The 16,613-nt window shown below is 36.9% G+C and overlaps 1 protein-coding gene and 1 pseudogene across 1 annotated transcript in view; one reads left to right on the top strand and one right to left on the bottom strand.

Annotated features, from left to right (window-relative positions):
* NEXMIF (neurite extension and migration factor) overlaps positions 1 to 16,613 on the top strand; it is a 216,721-nt gene that overhangs the window by 40,105 nt on the left and 160,003 nt on the right. The gene's annotated exons all lie outside the window — the stretch shown is intronic.
* LOC123331718 lies at positions 7,892 to 8,393 on the bottom strand (annotated as a pseudogene).

The raw sequence follows: 16,613 nt of genomic DNA, 5'->3' as shown, positions 1-16,613 counted from the left end.
GAGCATCTGGGTATGTGTTTGTCATTTTGTATGTGGGCTTCAATTCAGAGCCCTTTCATTTGTGTGATAGATAAGTTCCTATCTGCTCCTTATTTCCATTGACTAATGGTGATTAACCTTTTCGATTTTGACATTATAGGTAATGAATGAAGCTCATTCTTTTAGGCTTTACCACAGTGCTGATGTTTGAGTAGAAACAAAGACTGGAGTAAGAATTCCTTTGGTGTAGCCCTGAACGGATTGCAAATTCTTGTAAAACCTCTACCTACAGTGTGCAAAAGGCTAAGATTTGTAACACAGGAATGGGGCTCTGGGAATGACCAAATATTGTACCAAGAGCAAGTGTTGGAAAGTCCTGGAAACCTGGCCCTTTTCAGTTTCCCTCCTTTTCTCTTCTCTTAGGCCACCTTCATTATGTCAGATGAGATTCATGGATGGCACAATGCTGAATTCTGAGTTCTGCTGATGGAAGTGGGAGTTTAGTCTGTGGACTTCCTTGGGAAGTTATGTTTGATTTCCATTCTTCCTCCTTTGCTGCCCCTCTGAGTTTGTGTGGGGTTTCTGCATTGGGAGGGCACTTAAGTTCCTGAAGGTCAGGAGTTGTAGTTGAGCCTTCAGCCATTAACATATATGATACAGTTCAACGGTGATGCATAATGTTGAAGATATTTTCTTGGTTTGATAAAAGAGAATCCATTTGAATATCAATATATGGTTGTTTCTCTATTATCTATGACAAAGGAGAAAAGTGATGGAACAAGTAATCCCAAGTATCATATGATTTATATGTTTTTTCTGTTGAGTTATAATATATTATTGTGTTTTTTTTTAAAAAATGAGCTTCACCTACATGTCATTAGATTATGGGAAGTCAGAGTGGGATTAAAAAGAAGATGAAATATCCAATAATTGTGCAAGGGGAACAACTATGGATGACCAATAGTTCAATTATGTAGTCTATAGATATTATGACCAATGTTCAGCAATGGCTCAATATCAGACCACTATTCTAAACGCCACTACATTCTTGAAATGGGAGTGTTCTTTACTGTATATTCTTTATATGGCTTTCCTGAAATTTACTTCCCTGATTTTTTCACATACTAAATACTACAGCCCTGATCTTTGAGTGATAAACAATCATCTAAAATTCTAACTTTTTTCCCCTGGATTTTCTCTTCCCTTTTTTCTCACTAGCCTTTCCCCTCCCATTTCTATGCCAACATCTAAATAAAATAATCCTGATGAATTTATCATAGGTGTATAATATGTCTAGCTGCAGAGCTCTTTGAGTCTATCCTACTTGGAATTTGTGAGCTTTTTGGATGTGTTGATTAACGTTTCTCATCAAATTTGGAAAGATTTTGGCCAATATTTCTTCAAATATTCTCTCTGCCCCCTTTGTACTGTCTTTTCTTCTGGGGCTCCCATCATGTGTATATTGGTGTCTCTCAGGTCTGTAAGGCTCTGTTCATTTTTCTTCATTTTTTGATCTTTCTTTTCCTTAGACATGTTAATCAAAAATTAACCTATTTTCAAGTTCATTGCGGAGAAGGCAATGGCACCCCACTCTAGTACTCTTGCCTGGAAAATCCCATGGACAGAGAAGCCTGTAGGCTGTGGTCCATGGGGTCACTAAGAGTTGGACATGACTGAGCAACTTCACTTTCACTTTTCACTTTCATGCATTGAAGAAGGAAATGGCAACCCCCTTCAGTGTTCTTGCCTGGAGAATCCCAGGGACAGGGGAGCCTGGTGTGCTGCCATCTATGGGGTCACACAGAATTGGACACAACTGAAGCAACTTAGCAGCAGCAGTAAGTTCATTGATTCTTTCTTCTGCTTGCTCAAATGTGCAATCTTGCTCTTCTAGTGAACTTTACACTTCATTTTTAGTTTTCAGTTTCAGAATTTCTGTTTGGTTCATTTCATAATTTTTATGTCTATATTGACATTCTCTATTTGGTGAGATATTGTTCTCATACTTTCCTTTAGTTGCCTAGATATTATTTACTTTAGTTCATGAAAAATACTTTTAATAACCAATTTAAAGTCTAGTAAATTCAACATTTGAGCTGCCTCAGGAACAGTTTCTATTGATTGCTTTACTTTTTATCCTGTGTATGGGTCATACTTTCTTAGCTTTTGGTAATGATTTTTTTGTTGTTGTTGAAACTGGATGTTTTAAGTAATACAGTGGTGTATCTGGAAATCATATCCTCTACTACCTTCTCAGGGTTTGTTGTAGTTGTTTATTTTCTGAATTAATCTGTAGAGTCTGTATTCTTTTTTGTACTTGGGCACTTAAGTCTCTGATTGGCTAGCTTAATGCTGAGCTAATGATTGGACTGAGATTTCCTTTAAAAAATTTTTTTATTGGAATAAAATTGCTTTACAATGTTGTGTTAACTTCTGCTGTACAACAGTGTGAACCAGCCATATGTATACACACCTCTTCTCTATCTTGAGTCTCCCTCCCATCCCTGCCATTCCACCCCTCTAGGTCATCACAGAGCCCTGAGCTGAGCTCCCTATGCTTTCTAGCAGCTTCCCACTAGCTATGTATTTTACACATTGTAGTATACATATGTCAATGCTGCTTTTTCAGTTTGTCCCACCCTCTTTTTACCCCAATGTGTCCACAAGTTCATTCTCTATATCTGTGTCTCTATTATTCCCCTGCAAATAGGTTCATCAGTACCATTTTTCTAGATTCCATATATATGCATTAATATATGACATTTGTTTTTCTCTTTCTGACATACTTTACTCTGTATGACAGGCTGTAGGTTCATCCACATCACTATAACTGACTCAATTTCATCCCTTTTTTATGACTGGGTAATATTCCATTGTATATATGTACCACCACTTCTTTATCCATTCATCTGTTGATGGATGTCTAGGTTGCTACTTGGAACCAGTAAATCTCCCAGTCTTTGCTAAGGGGCTCTTTGTGTGTGTTGGGGGCATGTCTTCAACACTTAAGCAGGTAGTTGACATCTTTACTTTAGCTTTCACTCCCTGCTTGTATAGAGGCTCAAGGTCAGCCAGATGTGAGAGCTGAGACCCTTCTCAGGTATTTCCTGAGCATGCACATAGCCCTGGGCATGATCACAGCTCTACACATGAACATGGCCATTGAGATTCCCAGGAATATGTCAGAGTTGTTCAAACGCCCATAGATATTTCCCCAGATTTTCCTTTTAAGCTTTTTCATTAGCCTATTGTTTGCCCCATGTGTTACCCACTGCCTTAGAGAACTATGATGTTAAACAACTGCCACAGATTGTTTTCAACAAATGCCCCTGGGGAAAAGGACATTTGTACTGGGAGAGATCTCAGTCAGCTTAAATAAAAACAAGGCTTGTGAGTGGGATATTACAGGGAATCAATAAGTCAAATAATGGTAATTATCTGAAAATGGAGCTTTGAAAAAGCTCCAATCCCATTCTACACTCTCCTGTGACTGCTGGTTTTCACTATAATTGTGGGCTCTTAGTTTTTAAGACTAGTTTGGAGTTGGGGATGGGGATGGGAATAGGGAAAATTTAAAAACTACCAAATCTCAATCTTACTAAGATACAACCATTTTTCTTGAATAAATGTTTGCTGGATTTTCATTTCTACCTCTTTTTTTAAAAAATTGAAGTATAGTTGATTTACAATGTTATGTTAGTTTCAGGTATACAGCACAGTGATATATACATATATAATTATTTTTCAGATTCTTTTCCCTTATAGGTTATTACAAAATATTAAGTCTGGTTCCCTGTCCTTGTTGCTTATCTATTTTATATATAGTACTATGTATATGTTAATCCCAACCTCCTAATTTATCTCTTCCCCCTTTCCCCTTTGGTAGCCAGAAGATTGTTTTCTATGCCTGTGTGTCTATTTCTGTTTTGTAAATAGGTTCATTTGTATCTTTTTCTTAGGTTCCACATATAAGCAATATCATATTTGTCTCCCTTTGCTGTCCACCTGAAACTATCACAGCACTGTTAATCAGCTATACTCCAACACAAAATTAAAAATGTAATTTAAAAAAGATATTGTTTTTCTATGTGTGGCTTACTTCATTTAGTATGATAATCTCTAGATCATCCATGTTACTGCAGATGATCTTGTTTCATTCTTTTTTATGGCTGAGTAATATTCCATTATACATATATGTGTGTGTTTGTGTGTGTATGTATATGTATGTGTGTGTGTATATATATATATATACACACACCACATTTTTGCCTGTTCATCTATTGATGAATGTTTAGTTTGCATCCATGTCTTGGCTATTGTAAACAGTGCTGCAGTGAACATTGGGGTGCATGTTTCTTTTCAAATTATAGTTTTCTCTGGATATATACCCAGGAGTGAGATTTAAGGATCGCATGGTAACTCTATTTTTAGCTTTTTAAATAACACTTCCTGGATTGCTGCAAGCCTTTGGTTAATTTTCCAAGTTTCAAAAATCTTAATTAATAACAGTGTTTGCCAGTGATCTCATTGGTTGGATGAAGGAAGGGATTTTTCTGAGATCTTTATCATTCCTGCTGATACCACTTTGAATTCCTCAATATATGACTTTTCTGTTGTTGATGGAGAAGTGAATAGTCCTTTTAAATAATTTCAAGTTTATAGAAATTTTGCAAAAAATAACACAAAGAATACCTGTATATCCTTTGTCCAGATTCGCTTATTGTTAATATTTTGCCTCACTTTATTTATCACTTTTTCTCATGTATGTGCATAATCTTTTTCCATTTTAGAATAATTTGCATACATCATGTCTCCTTAACCTAGCTACTTTAGTGTATGTTTCCAAAGAATAAAAAAATTCTCTTAAATAATCACAGTTCAGTAAACTTAACATTGAGATAATATTTTATCTTCTGTATTTCTATTTTGTCAATTGACCCAGTAATATCCATTACTTTTTTTTTTCTAATTCAGGATCCATTCTAGGTTCATGTACTACATTCAGCTGTGATATCTCTTTTGTCTCTTAAATGGATCCCCCTATTTGCTTGCAAGTTCATAAGAAAGAAGAGCCATAGTAATTTTTCTAGGAATAATATTTCAAACGATCGACTTAAATGGTAGCCTAGAAAACTCTCTATTTCTTCATTCTGAAACCTCCCACCCCAGATCCAAAAAAGTCATCAGGTTAGCAAAAAGAGAGATATGTAGCCCTCAGGATTCAGGTATATTCAGAGAATCTTCCTAGTCAATGGCATTCTCCTGTTTCTCTCCTTTAGTTTAATATCTCAAACCCATCTCCTTCCTCTTCTGACTGCTATCCCTTTGGTAATAAACACATGACAGATACCATTTGCTCAGGTTTAATTTGTCACAGCATACCTGAGTGAGGAGCTTCATAAAATAGCTGGGGACCACAGTGAGCTTTCCTTCTAAGAGATGTTAATTAAATTTTGTATAAAGGAGCCCAGGTGCACTAGCAAAGATCTTTTCTTTCCAAGCCAAAATGTAGCAGACATTTCCCAAAGAGACCTCATCTATGCACTTCTTTGTGAAAATCAATTAGTGTTATGAATGTCTGATAACTTTCCTAAAACAAAAATCTGTCTTGATGGTAAAGTCTATGAGACAGATCTTTCTACTTTCATTCCTTTGGCCCTCAGTTATCTTCTTGAATATTCCACTCCCCAAATATTAATTGGAAGTGGTTATTTTCTAGCACATCAGACCATTTGCCAGTGCTGTAACCTAGCCCTCCCAATGTTTTTTCCACCCTTCATTGTCTTACCTGCCTCCCCCAAGTATGCACACACATTTATGGTCTGAAGCTTATGACTTCCTTGGGTATGGAGTCTTCCATAATCTACTTACCTATGGTACCATAACCTACCTGTCCCTTTGTAAATTATCTTAACCAGTAAAAATCTGGTTATAATTGGTCCATTTTTTATTTGTGTAAAAATGCCTTTTAAAACTAATTTTAATTCTTATCTAATTTTAGTTTATTCAATACAAATTTGCTATCTAACAGAATTCTGTAGCTTTTTTTTCTGTAGCTTTGACTTAGTGTTTTTCAGCACTATATCCGTTGTACTTTAGAGATCTAACAGATTAGGTGTTTCAGTTTGAAGCCTTTCAGTTTTATAACACTTCTAAATGGTTAAATGTCACATATCCTGCTTTTGGATGACTTGTTCTTCATTTGTTATGTTCTTGCCTTTTTCTGCCTCTTCCCTTCCCCCCAGGTCCATACTATTCTATCCATCTGTGAACTACTCATCTTTCACCTCTGACTAATGAAATCTTTACTATTCTTATCCTCATTAACCAAATTATACATGCTGAGAAGATAGAGACCTTGTTTTGTTTCTTTTGAAATCTTACATAGCACTAAGCAATGGTGCCTTGATACTTACTGTTAGGTGCTAAATGATACATGCCTAGATATTAACTGAATTGTATTGAAAAACTGAACTGTACTTCCATGAAGCTTTCCTTGGTAATGTGAACAATGATGTCCTTGTTTGTCTAAATGTCTATTTCCCTGTTACCTCTCAAGGTACTATATCACAGGCTGTATTGAACTATATGTATACATGTATATACTTGAATTTTTTTCCTGAAATCCTAAATCCATAAGGTTAAAAGTCATCTGGAATGAGTCTTCATTAAAATTATAAAACTTTTATAGCAAATATATATAAATGAAACGGACAGTACCTTTTTAATTAGTTGACATGCCTATAGATCAGTATTAATTATTGCCAGAGCATGACAGGCTTGGCATTAGTTTTCTTTCTTTCTTTCTTTCTTTTTTACACAGAAAAAGAAACTTTTATTATCTTGAATGCTGGTGCATAACCAAAAAACAAACTTAATTAGAGGAGGAGACAGAGGGAAACTTCAGATACTGAGGTGGATTTCTGGGCAGATTAAAAACTTTTAAGGGTTGTTCATAGTGTCTTTTTTAGATGTAGGGCTTTCCTTTTACTGGACAATTTTCACTTAACAGTTATTATATTATGAAGTTCAACCAGAGTCTTTTGTCTGTAAAGTTAAATGAAAAAAAGAGCAAGTGAAACAGAAAATTCTCTAGTATATACTGATATTTGAAATAGTTTGTGTTCTTTATACTTTCATGTACATTTTACTGTCTAAATTTGAAATTTTATTAATGGTGTCTTAAGTTTTGACTTTTAAAAATGTTCAAGGCAATGATTTTTCTTGAATTAAAGATTACAGTAACTTTAAAAATGATCAAGATACATGTACAAACAAAATCTCAGTTGTTCTTGGAAACACATTTCAAGATATAGCACACATGACACACACTTCTTTTGGGACTTTATTATTCTTTGGGATACTGAAGAATAGTTGGTAGAAGATTTATTTTACACTAAAAATTTACCCTTTGATAACCACAGCTTGGATAGATCACAAAGTTGAATCTTTAAAGTTTTCTCAATATTCTTTCAGTCCAAATAACTCAAAGACATCTCATGTCCTAAGGTGGATAAATCAGTTACTTTTTCTCATATAATTAATATCAGTGGGCTCTTGTACTGGAAGTCTGTCTTGGTCATAACATTCTTGCAAAGCTATTCCTTACAGTGAAACATGAAAGATATTTCCCTCAATGCAAAGAAATTAATCTGAATAAACAACAACATCAAAGCCTTAAGTGTCTCAGGACATTCTTCAAAACAGGATTCAACAGTACTAAGATACTTTTCTTTAACAATTTTCTTCCTTTTTCTTAACTGTGCAGTCACTACCTTATTATACTCTGCAAAAAAAAAAAAAAAAAAGATCAAGTTTTTCATTGTCATGGAACTACTTGGAATGAACCCAAAAGATAGTGGAATGCTGGCTCTCTCCTCAAGCAGCGTCCTTCTCTCTTAACAGCATTTAACTATTCTCTATCAATAGTCTCACTACAACCGAGTTCTTTGGTCAGACGATTGACAACCATAAGTGAAAGAAGCTCTTTGATATCACCAATTGATCAAACGGGGTCTTCTCATTATGCATCTGAAACCCGCCATCCAGAGCTGCTTCTCTGGCTCTGGAGGTTCTCAGAAACAGCTTGTTGGCTTCTTCAAGTGCTGCTGATACTCTGTAGCCCACACCACTGAGCGGCTTCTCTTCCTGATAGTCATCGCTCTCGAAATCAGTGCCCGTGATCTCGCCTGGCTGCTCCCCAGGGCTGGGCCGGCTAGCTAGGCCTTGGGGCCCCTGTGGCTCCCTTATTGGCTGGGCTGCCTCCTCCTGCATTGGGCCTTCCTCCGAAGGGGTTCGGGGATAGCTTCCGGCTCCCTCCGCTTATGTGGAAGGTCGCTCTGGCCAGGCATCACATCCATCTGCAGGTCGTTGCTCTCCTTATAGAGCTCGGACAGCTCATTCATTTCAGACATAGTGCAAGCAGCTCAACCTCCCTGCAAGGCGTTCGTTTTCCACCTCTTTATGTTTTTTTAGATATAAATGATCACAATCTTGCTTGTGTAATGGAATGGGAATGGAAATTTTGTTTATCATTGTTACCCAATTCTTTGATCTCCTTTCAAGTTATTTGCCACAAATTACAATGGTCTATTATCAAAAATTATTTTAATGATTTATAAGCTGAACATTCTGCTTTAATTTTGCTCAAAGAATTGGATGCTATCTGCCTTGCAAAACTATGTTTTGCCCAGTTAATAGAATAATTGACTTTTTTAGCATCTACACCAATATTTGGAATTATTCCTTTATTTAGTGCCTTCGAGATTTTTATACCATGGGACTTTGTGCACAGGTAAGAAGTATGCATTTCTTTAGTAAAGATGGGGAAGGGCCCATAGTTAGAGATCTTTTTTTTTTAGATTCTCAGGCAGTTCAGATTTATGAAAGAATACAGATGGATATTTAAGATCTTCCAGTGGATTCCCTTGAAACTATCATTGTTTCCTTATTCACTGAAAAATCTTCATGATACAGGCTACAGTTTTAAGACCACTGCTCTATAGCATTTAGCACATTCCTGTGTTTTCTGAATATTCAAAAAAAAAGTAAATGGGTGGCAACACTAATTAGAACTGTGGAATGGACATATTAGTACTAGTGAGTCATAATCATCAAGGTGGGTCGAAGATACCCCACCTTAACCCCAAGTGGATGAGAGTATCACTTGTTTTTAAAGATATCTCTGGATCAAAGATGCCTTGCCTTCTTCTTGCTTTCCATACTTATGCCTAGCATCTTTTATTCTCAAGATAATATCTCATTGAAAGTCTATAGTTTTATAGGCTTATCTTTTTTTAATTTTTTTTTATTTTTATTTTTTTATAGGCTTATCTTTATTGTTTTGAAATGGTGACACTCCTAGTTGTACTATCTTTATAGGCAGATGTAACTGAAAAGATAAATTTTGTGCCTATTTGTATATTCAACTATTATCTCTATTGTCTTGGTAAGCATATTAACAACCACTACTATTTTTTACATATTCAGTTTTTCTAACAAAATCTTCCTTATTAGTTTTTTAGCTATTTTGAAATTTTTATGAGATGTTAATGTGTCTTTATTTTTTTTTGACTGTGTCTTTCTTTTTTTATTTAAATTTATTTATTTTAACTAGAGGCTAATTACTTTACAATATTGTATTGGTTTTGCCTTACATCAACATGAATCTGCCATGGGTGTACATGCATTGATCATTATAGTGGGTTAAATGGTACCCCTCAAGAAGATAATTTATTAATAATACCCTTAATCCCCAGAACCTGTTAAAGTTACCTTATTTGAAAAAAAGAGTCTTTGTAGATGCAATTAAGAATCTCAAAATGAGGCCATCACCCTGGATTATCTGGATGGGCCCTAAATGCCATCACATGTGTCCTTACAAGAAAGAAGCAAGGGAAGATAGCACAAGCACACAGAAGGAAAGAGACATGTGGAGAAGTTAATGTGAAGATGGAGCAGAGAAAGATGCAACCATAAGCCAAGGAATGGCATCAGCCACCAGAAGCTGCAAGGAATGGACTCTCCCCTGGAGCCTCCAAAGGAGAGTATGCCCTGGTGACAACTTGATTTTATACTTCTTGAACTGTGAGGGAGTGAATTGCTGTTGTTTTATGCCACTCCTCCTTTTGTGGTAATTTGTTATAGCAGCTACATTAAACTAATACAATTATTAACATGGTTCAAGTCCATGGTACTTTGAGGAAATGGGACCAATATTAAACATCTGACTTCTTTGCTGACTTGGATTTGGTTTGTTTATCATGGGGGAGTAGGTCATTTGTATTAATTACATTCCCAACCAGTAGTTTCCCTAAAGGTAATTATCAATTTTTAAATAAATAATGACACTTTTTTTTTTACCACAGGAGAAAAATAAGACATAGAGAATAATCCTAACCTTTGAATGTTATTCAGAAGGAAAGGCTTCTGTCTATGGGAATGCAGAATAACATTGGTAAATAAGCAGTCCAGACTTGACATGAGCTGTTATCAATGACTAAAGGCAAAGAAATAATTCAGCCTTAGAACTGAGCAGTTCAGGTAGAGGAATGGGGAAGTGTTAGTTAAGCCTCTAACTGAGTTGCCTGACCATTCAGTTCACTAAAGAGGCATTTAATGCATAGGATGAATCTATATGCTCAGCAAATGTCGTATATAAAATATGTATTCTAACTTTAATTTTATATTTGTTATTCTTATTACTATTATTATTATTACTATTTAACTCATAACCTTCAGTTCACATGGATGTCTTTTAAGATCTATGAAGAAGGTGTTAACATACTGTGCAAACTGCCACCTTGAAAAGTGTCCTTGCCAAGAAGCACTTGTAATTGAGGTCAAGAGACAAGATATATGGGCCGTGGTTATAAAGTAATCAAGGGGCTTCCTTGGTGATCCAGTGGTTAAGAATCTGCCTTGTGGAGTAGAAGGACGTGCGCTCATCTTCTCCTGCAAGAGCACCAAAATCACAACTAGTTGTGAAACAACCATCAACAGGAGGATGCAGGAATCCACCAGAAAAAGATACTCTGTGTCCAAAGACAAAGAAGAATCAGCAACAAGATGGTTGGAGAGGTGCAAACAGGATAAAATCAAATCCCATACCCACCAAGTGAGTGACCCACAATCTAGAGAACAATAATACCAAAGAAGTTCCCCCACTCCCCCACTGTTGTGAAGATTCTGGGCCTCACATCAGGCTTCCCAGCCTGAGGATCTGGCAAAGGGACTGGGAATCCCCAGAGAATCTGACTTTGCCGGCCAGTGGGATTTGATTTCAGGACTTCCACAGGACTGGGGGAAACAGAGATTCCACCCTAGGAGGGCACAAACAAAACCTTGTGTGCACCAATATGTAGGGGAAAGGAGCAGTGACTCCACAGGGGACTGAATGAGACATACCTGCTGGTTTTGGAGAGTCACCTGTGGAGGTGTGGGTTGGCAGTGCCTCCCCACAGGGATGGAGGCCCTGGCAGCAGCAGTCCTGGAAGGGGCCCCTGGCATAAGTCCCCTTGGAGGTCAGCATTAACCCTACTATAGAGCCTGTAGACCCCAGGGTGGGGACACCTCAGACCAAACAACTAACAGGGAGAGAGCACAACCCCATCCATCAGCAAATAATTGGATTAAAGTTTTATTGAACATGGCCCTGCCCACCAGAGTAAGACTCAGTTTTTCCCACTATCGGTCCCTCCAATTAGGAAGCTTATAGAAGCCCCTTAGCCTCATGAACTAGAGATCAGACATAAGAAGCAAGAAGAAACATAATCCAACAGCAGCTAGAATGAAAACCACATCACAGAAAGTTAATCAGAATGAAAAAGCAGAGGGTTTTTGTCCCAGATGAAGGAACAAGATAAAACTCTAGAAAAACAACCAAATGAAGTGGAGATAGGCAACCTTCTAGAAAAAGAATTCATAATAATGGTAGTGAAGATGATCCAGGGTCTCAGAAAAAGAATGGAGGCAAACATTGAGAAGATGCAAGAAATGTTTGCCAAAAGACATAGAGGAACTAAAGAACAAACAGAGATGAACAATACACTGCTGCTGCTGCTGCTAAGTTGCTTCAGTCGTGTCCGACTGTGCGACCCCATAGATGGCAGCACACCAGGCTCCACCATCCTTGGAATTCTCCAGGCAAGAACACTGGAATGGGTTGCCCTTTCCTTCTCCAATGCATGAAGTGAAAAGTGAAAGTGAAGTCCCTCAGTTGTGTCTGACTCTTCGTGACCCCATGGACTGCAGCCTACCAGGCTCCCCCATCCATGGGATTTTCCAGGCAAGAGTACTGGAGTGGGGTGCCATTGCCTTCTCCAAACAATACACTAGAAGGAATCAATAGCAGAATAATTGAGGCAGAAGAATGGACAAGTAACTGGGAGGACAGAATGGTGGAAATCACTGCCACAGAACAGAATATAGATAAAATAATGAAAAAAATGAAGACAGCCTGAGAGACCTCTGGGACAACATTAAATGCACCAACATTCACATTATAGGGGGTCCCAGAAGGAGAAGAGAGAGAGAAAGGACCCAAGAAAATGTTTGAAGAGATAATAGCTGAAAACTTCCCTAACATGGAAAAGGAAATAGTCAACTAAGTTCAGGAAGTGCAGAGTCCTGGGCAAGATAGACCCAAGGAAGAACATACTAAGACACATGGTAATCAAAATGACAAAAATTAAAAACTAACATAAAATATTAAAAGCAACAAAGAAAAGTGACAAATAATATACAAGAGAACTCCCATAATGTTATCAGCTGATTTCTCAGCAGAAACACTACAAGCCAGAAGGGAATGGCAGGACATATTTAGAGATGAAAGGGAAGAACTTACAAGCAAGAATGCTATTCCCAGCAAGACTCTCATTCAGATTTGACAGAGAAATCAAAAGCTTTATAGACAAGCAAAAATTAAGAGAATTCACCACCACCAAACCAGCTTTACAACATGTACTCAAGGAACTTCTCCAGGCAGGAAACACAAGAGAAAGAAAAGGCCTACACAAAATAAACCCCAAAGAACTAAGAAAATGGTAATAGGAACATATATATGAATAATTACCTTAACTGTAAATGGATTAAATGCACCAACCTAAAGACATAGACTGGCTGGATGAATAGAAGTATTTGCATATATGCCCATCCACTTACCACATGACTCTACTTAACCCCCCAAATTGTAAAATGTAAGTATTCTATATTGTTAGATTAAACATATTTCCATTATTGCTTGCAATTGTAATTATCTTTTTTCTTGGTCTGGCTATTGATTATGAAAACTGATAAACATCTTTTACTATTGTGATTATGTGATTTTACATATTTTATTTGATTTTACTATTGTGATTATGTAGTTATTAATTACTATTAATTAAGTGAATACACTTAATACCACTGTATCATGATTGGTCAACAGAGGATAATATAATTCTATATCACTAAAATTACCATTTAATAGAAAAAATTGTAATCACTTTTAAAATACAGATGCATAAGAGAATTTTTATGCATCTTGGAATTTTTTTTAAATGCAAATAAATGCCCAAGTATTGCTTTTTTCTTCCAAAGTTCCAGATGTGTTTCTAATGAACAATCATGTTTAAAAACAACTATACTATATGATGATGTTTTACTTTTATCTAGCTTGCTTCACTGTTTCTATTTCATATTTAGTGCTCCCATTTCAGTTAGTTTATGTTTTCCAATTTCTCTGTTTTTGTTGTTGTTTTTTCTCAAGCCTTTATCGAGCACATAGAAAAGCTTTTGTGTGTATATGTATGTGTGTGTGTGTGTGTGTGTATATATATATATATATAATGTGTATTATATTTTAGAAAATCTATTAATTTTTGCCTAGTGAAAAAATTTATGACATTTTGATTCCACTTGTTTGACTTAGTATGAATAGAATGTTAGATTTCTAATTTATATTCACTCAACTTTGATATAGTTCCATGTATTTGGGCATCTCGTATTACTGCTAAAAGTCTAGGAAATTGGGCTTCCCTGGTGGCTTAGTGGAGAGGAGTCTGCCTGCCAGTGCAGGAGACACAGGTTCGATCCCTGATCTGGGAGGATCCCATGTGCCCTGGAGTGACTGAGCCCATGGGCCACAACAATTGAGCCTGTGTTCTAGAGCCCACAAGCCACAACTACTGAGCCCACTGGACACAACTACTGAAGCCCATGAACTTAGAGCCTGTGCTCCACAGCAAGAGAAGCCACAGTGCTGAGAAGCCTTCACACCTCAACTAGAGAGTAGCCCCTCTGCAGAGAGAACTAGAGAAAACCCATGTGCAGCAATGAAGACCCAGAGCAGCCAATTAATTAAATTGTATAAAAATAAAATAACAAAGTATCAGATTTTCATTAAAATATTTTAAAAATAATCAATATTTTCTTTAAAAAATCAACAATTACATATGTAAATACATCTTTCCCCTTTCAAATCGGTCACTTTAGGAAACATTATTCTCAAAAAACTGACATTGCTTAAGTATTTTGTGCACTTCTCCCTAGAGATTGTCTCCAGAGCCTGCAGCATGTTGCTGAGAATCTACCCTAAGGTGACAGGCCCTCATCCTTTGACAGTGGAGCAGCTTCATCATTTGGAACCAAGTTCAAGTTTTCTAGGGTGATTTCTTTGAAAGTCAGATGGTGACTACAGCCATGAAATTAAAAGACGCTTGCTCCTTGGAAGGAGAGCTATGACAAATCTAGAAAGTGCATTAAAAAGCAAAGACTTCTCTTTGCCAACCAAGGTCTGTGTAGTCAAAGCTATGGTTTTTCCAGTAGTCATGTATAGATGTGAGAGTTGTACCATAAAGAAGGCTGAGTGCTGAAGAATTGACACTTTCAAATTGTAGTGCTGGAGGACTTTTGAGAGTCCTCTGGACTGCAAGATCAAACCAGTCAATCCTAAAGGAAATCAACCCTGAATATTCGTTGGAAAGACTGATGTTGAAGCTGAAGCTCCAATGCTTTGGCCACCTGATGCAAAGAGCTGACTCATTGAAAAAGACCCAGATACTGGGCAAGATTGAAGACAAAAGGAGACAGGGATGACAGAGGATGAGATGGTTGATGGTATCATTGACACAATGTACATAAATTTGAGCAAACTTCGGGGGATAGTGAAGGACAGGGAAGACTGGCATGCTATAGTCCGTGGGTTTGCAAAGGGTCGGACATGATTTAGTGACTGAACAACAATGACAATCATGCTATACACATGAAACTAAGTATATCAACTTGTCTTCCATTAAAAAAAGAAAAAATGAAGATGGTTTTGCCCTATAAAGCTAGGAGTATAAAGCTAGCAGTTGAAGCAATTGAAGGTGGCTGGGAGAATCTATGGTTTTGGCAAAGTAGAGCCTTTAGCTTTGGGAAAGAAGATGCTAATTACAATGGGGGCTAATTGTTTCTATTTGAAAATTCTGAAAGCAGGATTTCTGAAAACACATTAAGTAAGCCTTAGGTGGATAACTAAATTGCTGTCAGGAAAGAATCTTCTCTACAACTTGTGCAGAAAGATTCAGTTGTGAAATGAAATAAGCTCGATGCCTCCTCTTCTTTTACACTGTTCTTGTTTGTTTAGTCGCTAACTTGTGTCTGATCCTTTTTGCGACCCTTTGGACTATAGTCCACCAGGCTCCTCTGTCCATGGGATTTCCCATGCAAGTATACTGGAGTGGGTTGCCATTACTTTCTCCATGGGATTTTCCTGACCCAGGATTGAACCCATGGCTCCTACATGGGCAGGCAGGTTCTTTACCACTGAGCCACATGGGAAGCCCTGTACTGTTCCTGGGAGCTGCTAATTGAAAATGTTTTGAGAAAGAAGGGTTTAGAGGATTTTGTATATAGTTTTTTTCCCCTTTGAATTGTTATTGTTTATTTTTAAAGCATATTATGTCACATTTAAGTAGAAACTCAGTTTTTGTCAGTGGTCAAATATATTGTCCACTTGAATTCTTGAATTACATCACAAGTGAGTTTGTATAATGTTGGAATAGCTCTGTGTATACTGGAAACAGTAGAACTTGATTCATTTGTTAGCTAGCTAGCCATATAGTCCCATATGCTTAGCATCTTCACTTTTCCTTCCTCTCTACTATCTCCTTCATTCCTACACCCCTTCAATATACCTTGAGCTTTTGATCTATATTTGTTGTATACTATAATGTTTGAATCTTTATTGGGGTTTCTAGCACTTACCCCAAACAAGGGGGAGAATGTGAATTATTTGAACAGTGTCTCAATTGAGAATTTGCCTTTTTTGGGGGGATGCAGCAATTTTATTTTTTAATTTGATCCATGTGTATCCTCACAGAGATTCCTGAAGGAGGGAAACAAGGCATAGTATATTAGTGGTAGAGCAAGGGGGTGTGGCCTCTATTTTATATCATAGGGAAAATTATGATTGGATCATCCTTATTTATCATTGCATCTACCTCTCTTAGTAATTCCTCCCCTTCAGCACCAATTACCAAGTCATGCACATAGGAGATATTAATAAGTTAATAAATAAGGTCTAATTAAGATCTGATTCAGGGATTCTATTTCCTGTAGTCAGGGGGCACTTAATTACTTGATAGTTAACAATAGTTAATAATAGATTACCA

The sequence above is a fragment of the Bubalus bubalis genome, chromosome X (assembly GCF_019923935.1).
Source record: "Bubalus bubalis isolate 160015118507 breed Murrah chromosome X, NDDB_SH_1, whole genome shotgun sequence".
Classification (NCBI taxonomy): domain Eukaryota; kingdom Metazoa; phylum Chordata; class Mammalia; order Artiodactyla; family Bovidae; genus Bubalus; species Bubalus bubalis.
This window is presented reverse-complemented; position numbering and strand designations above follow the sequence as displayed.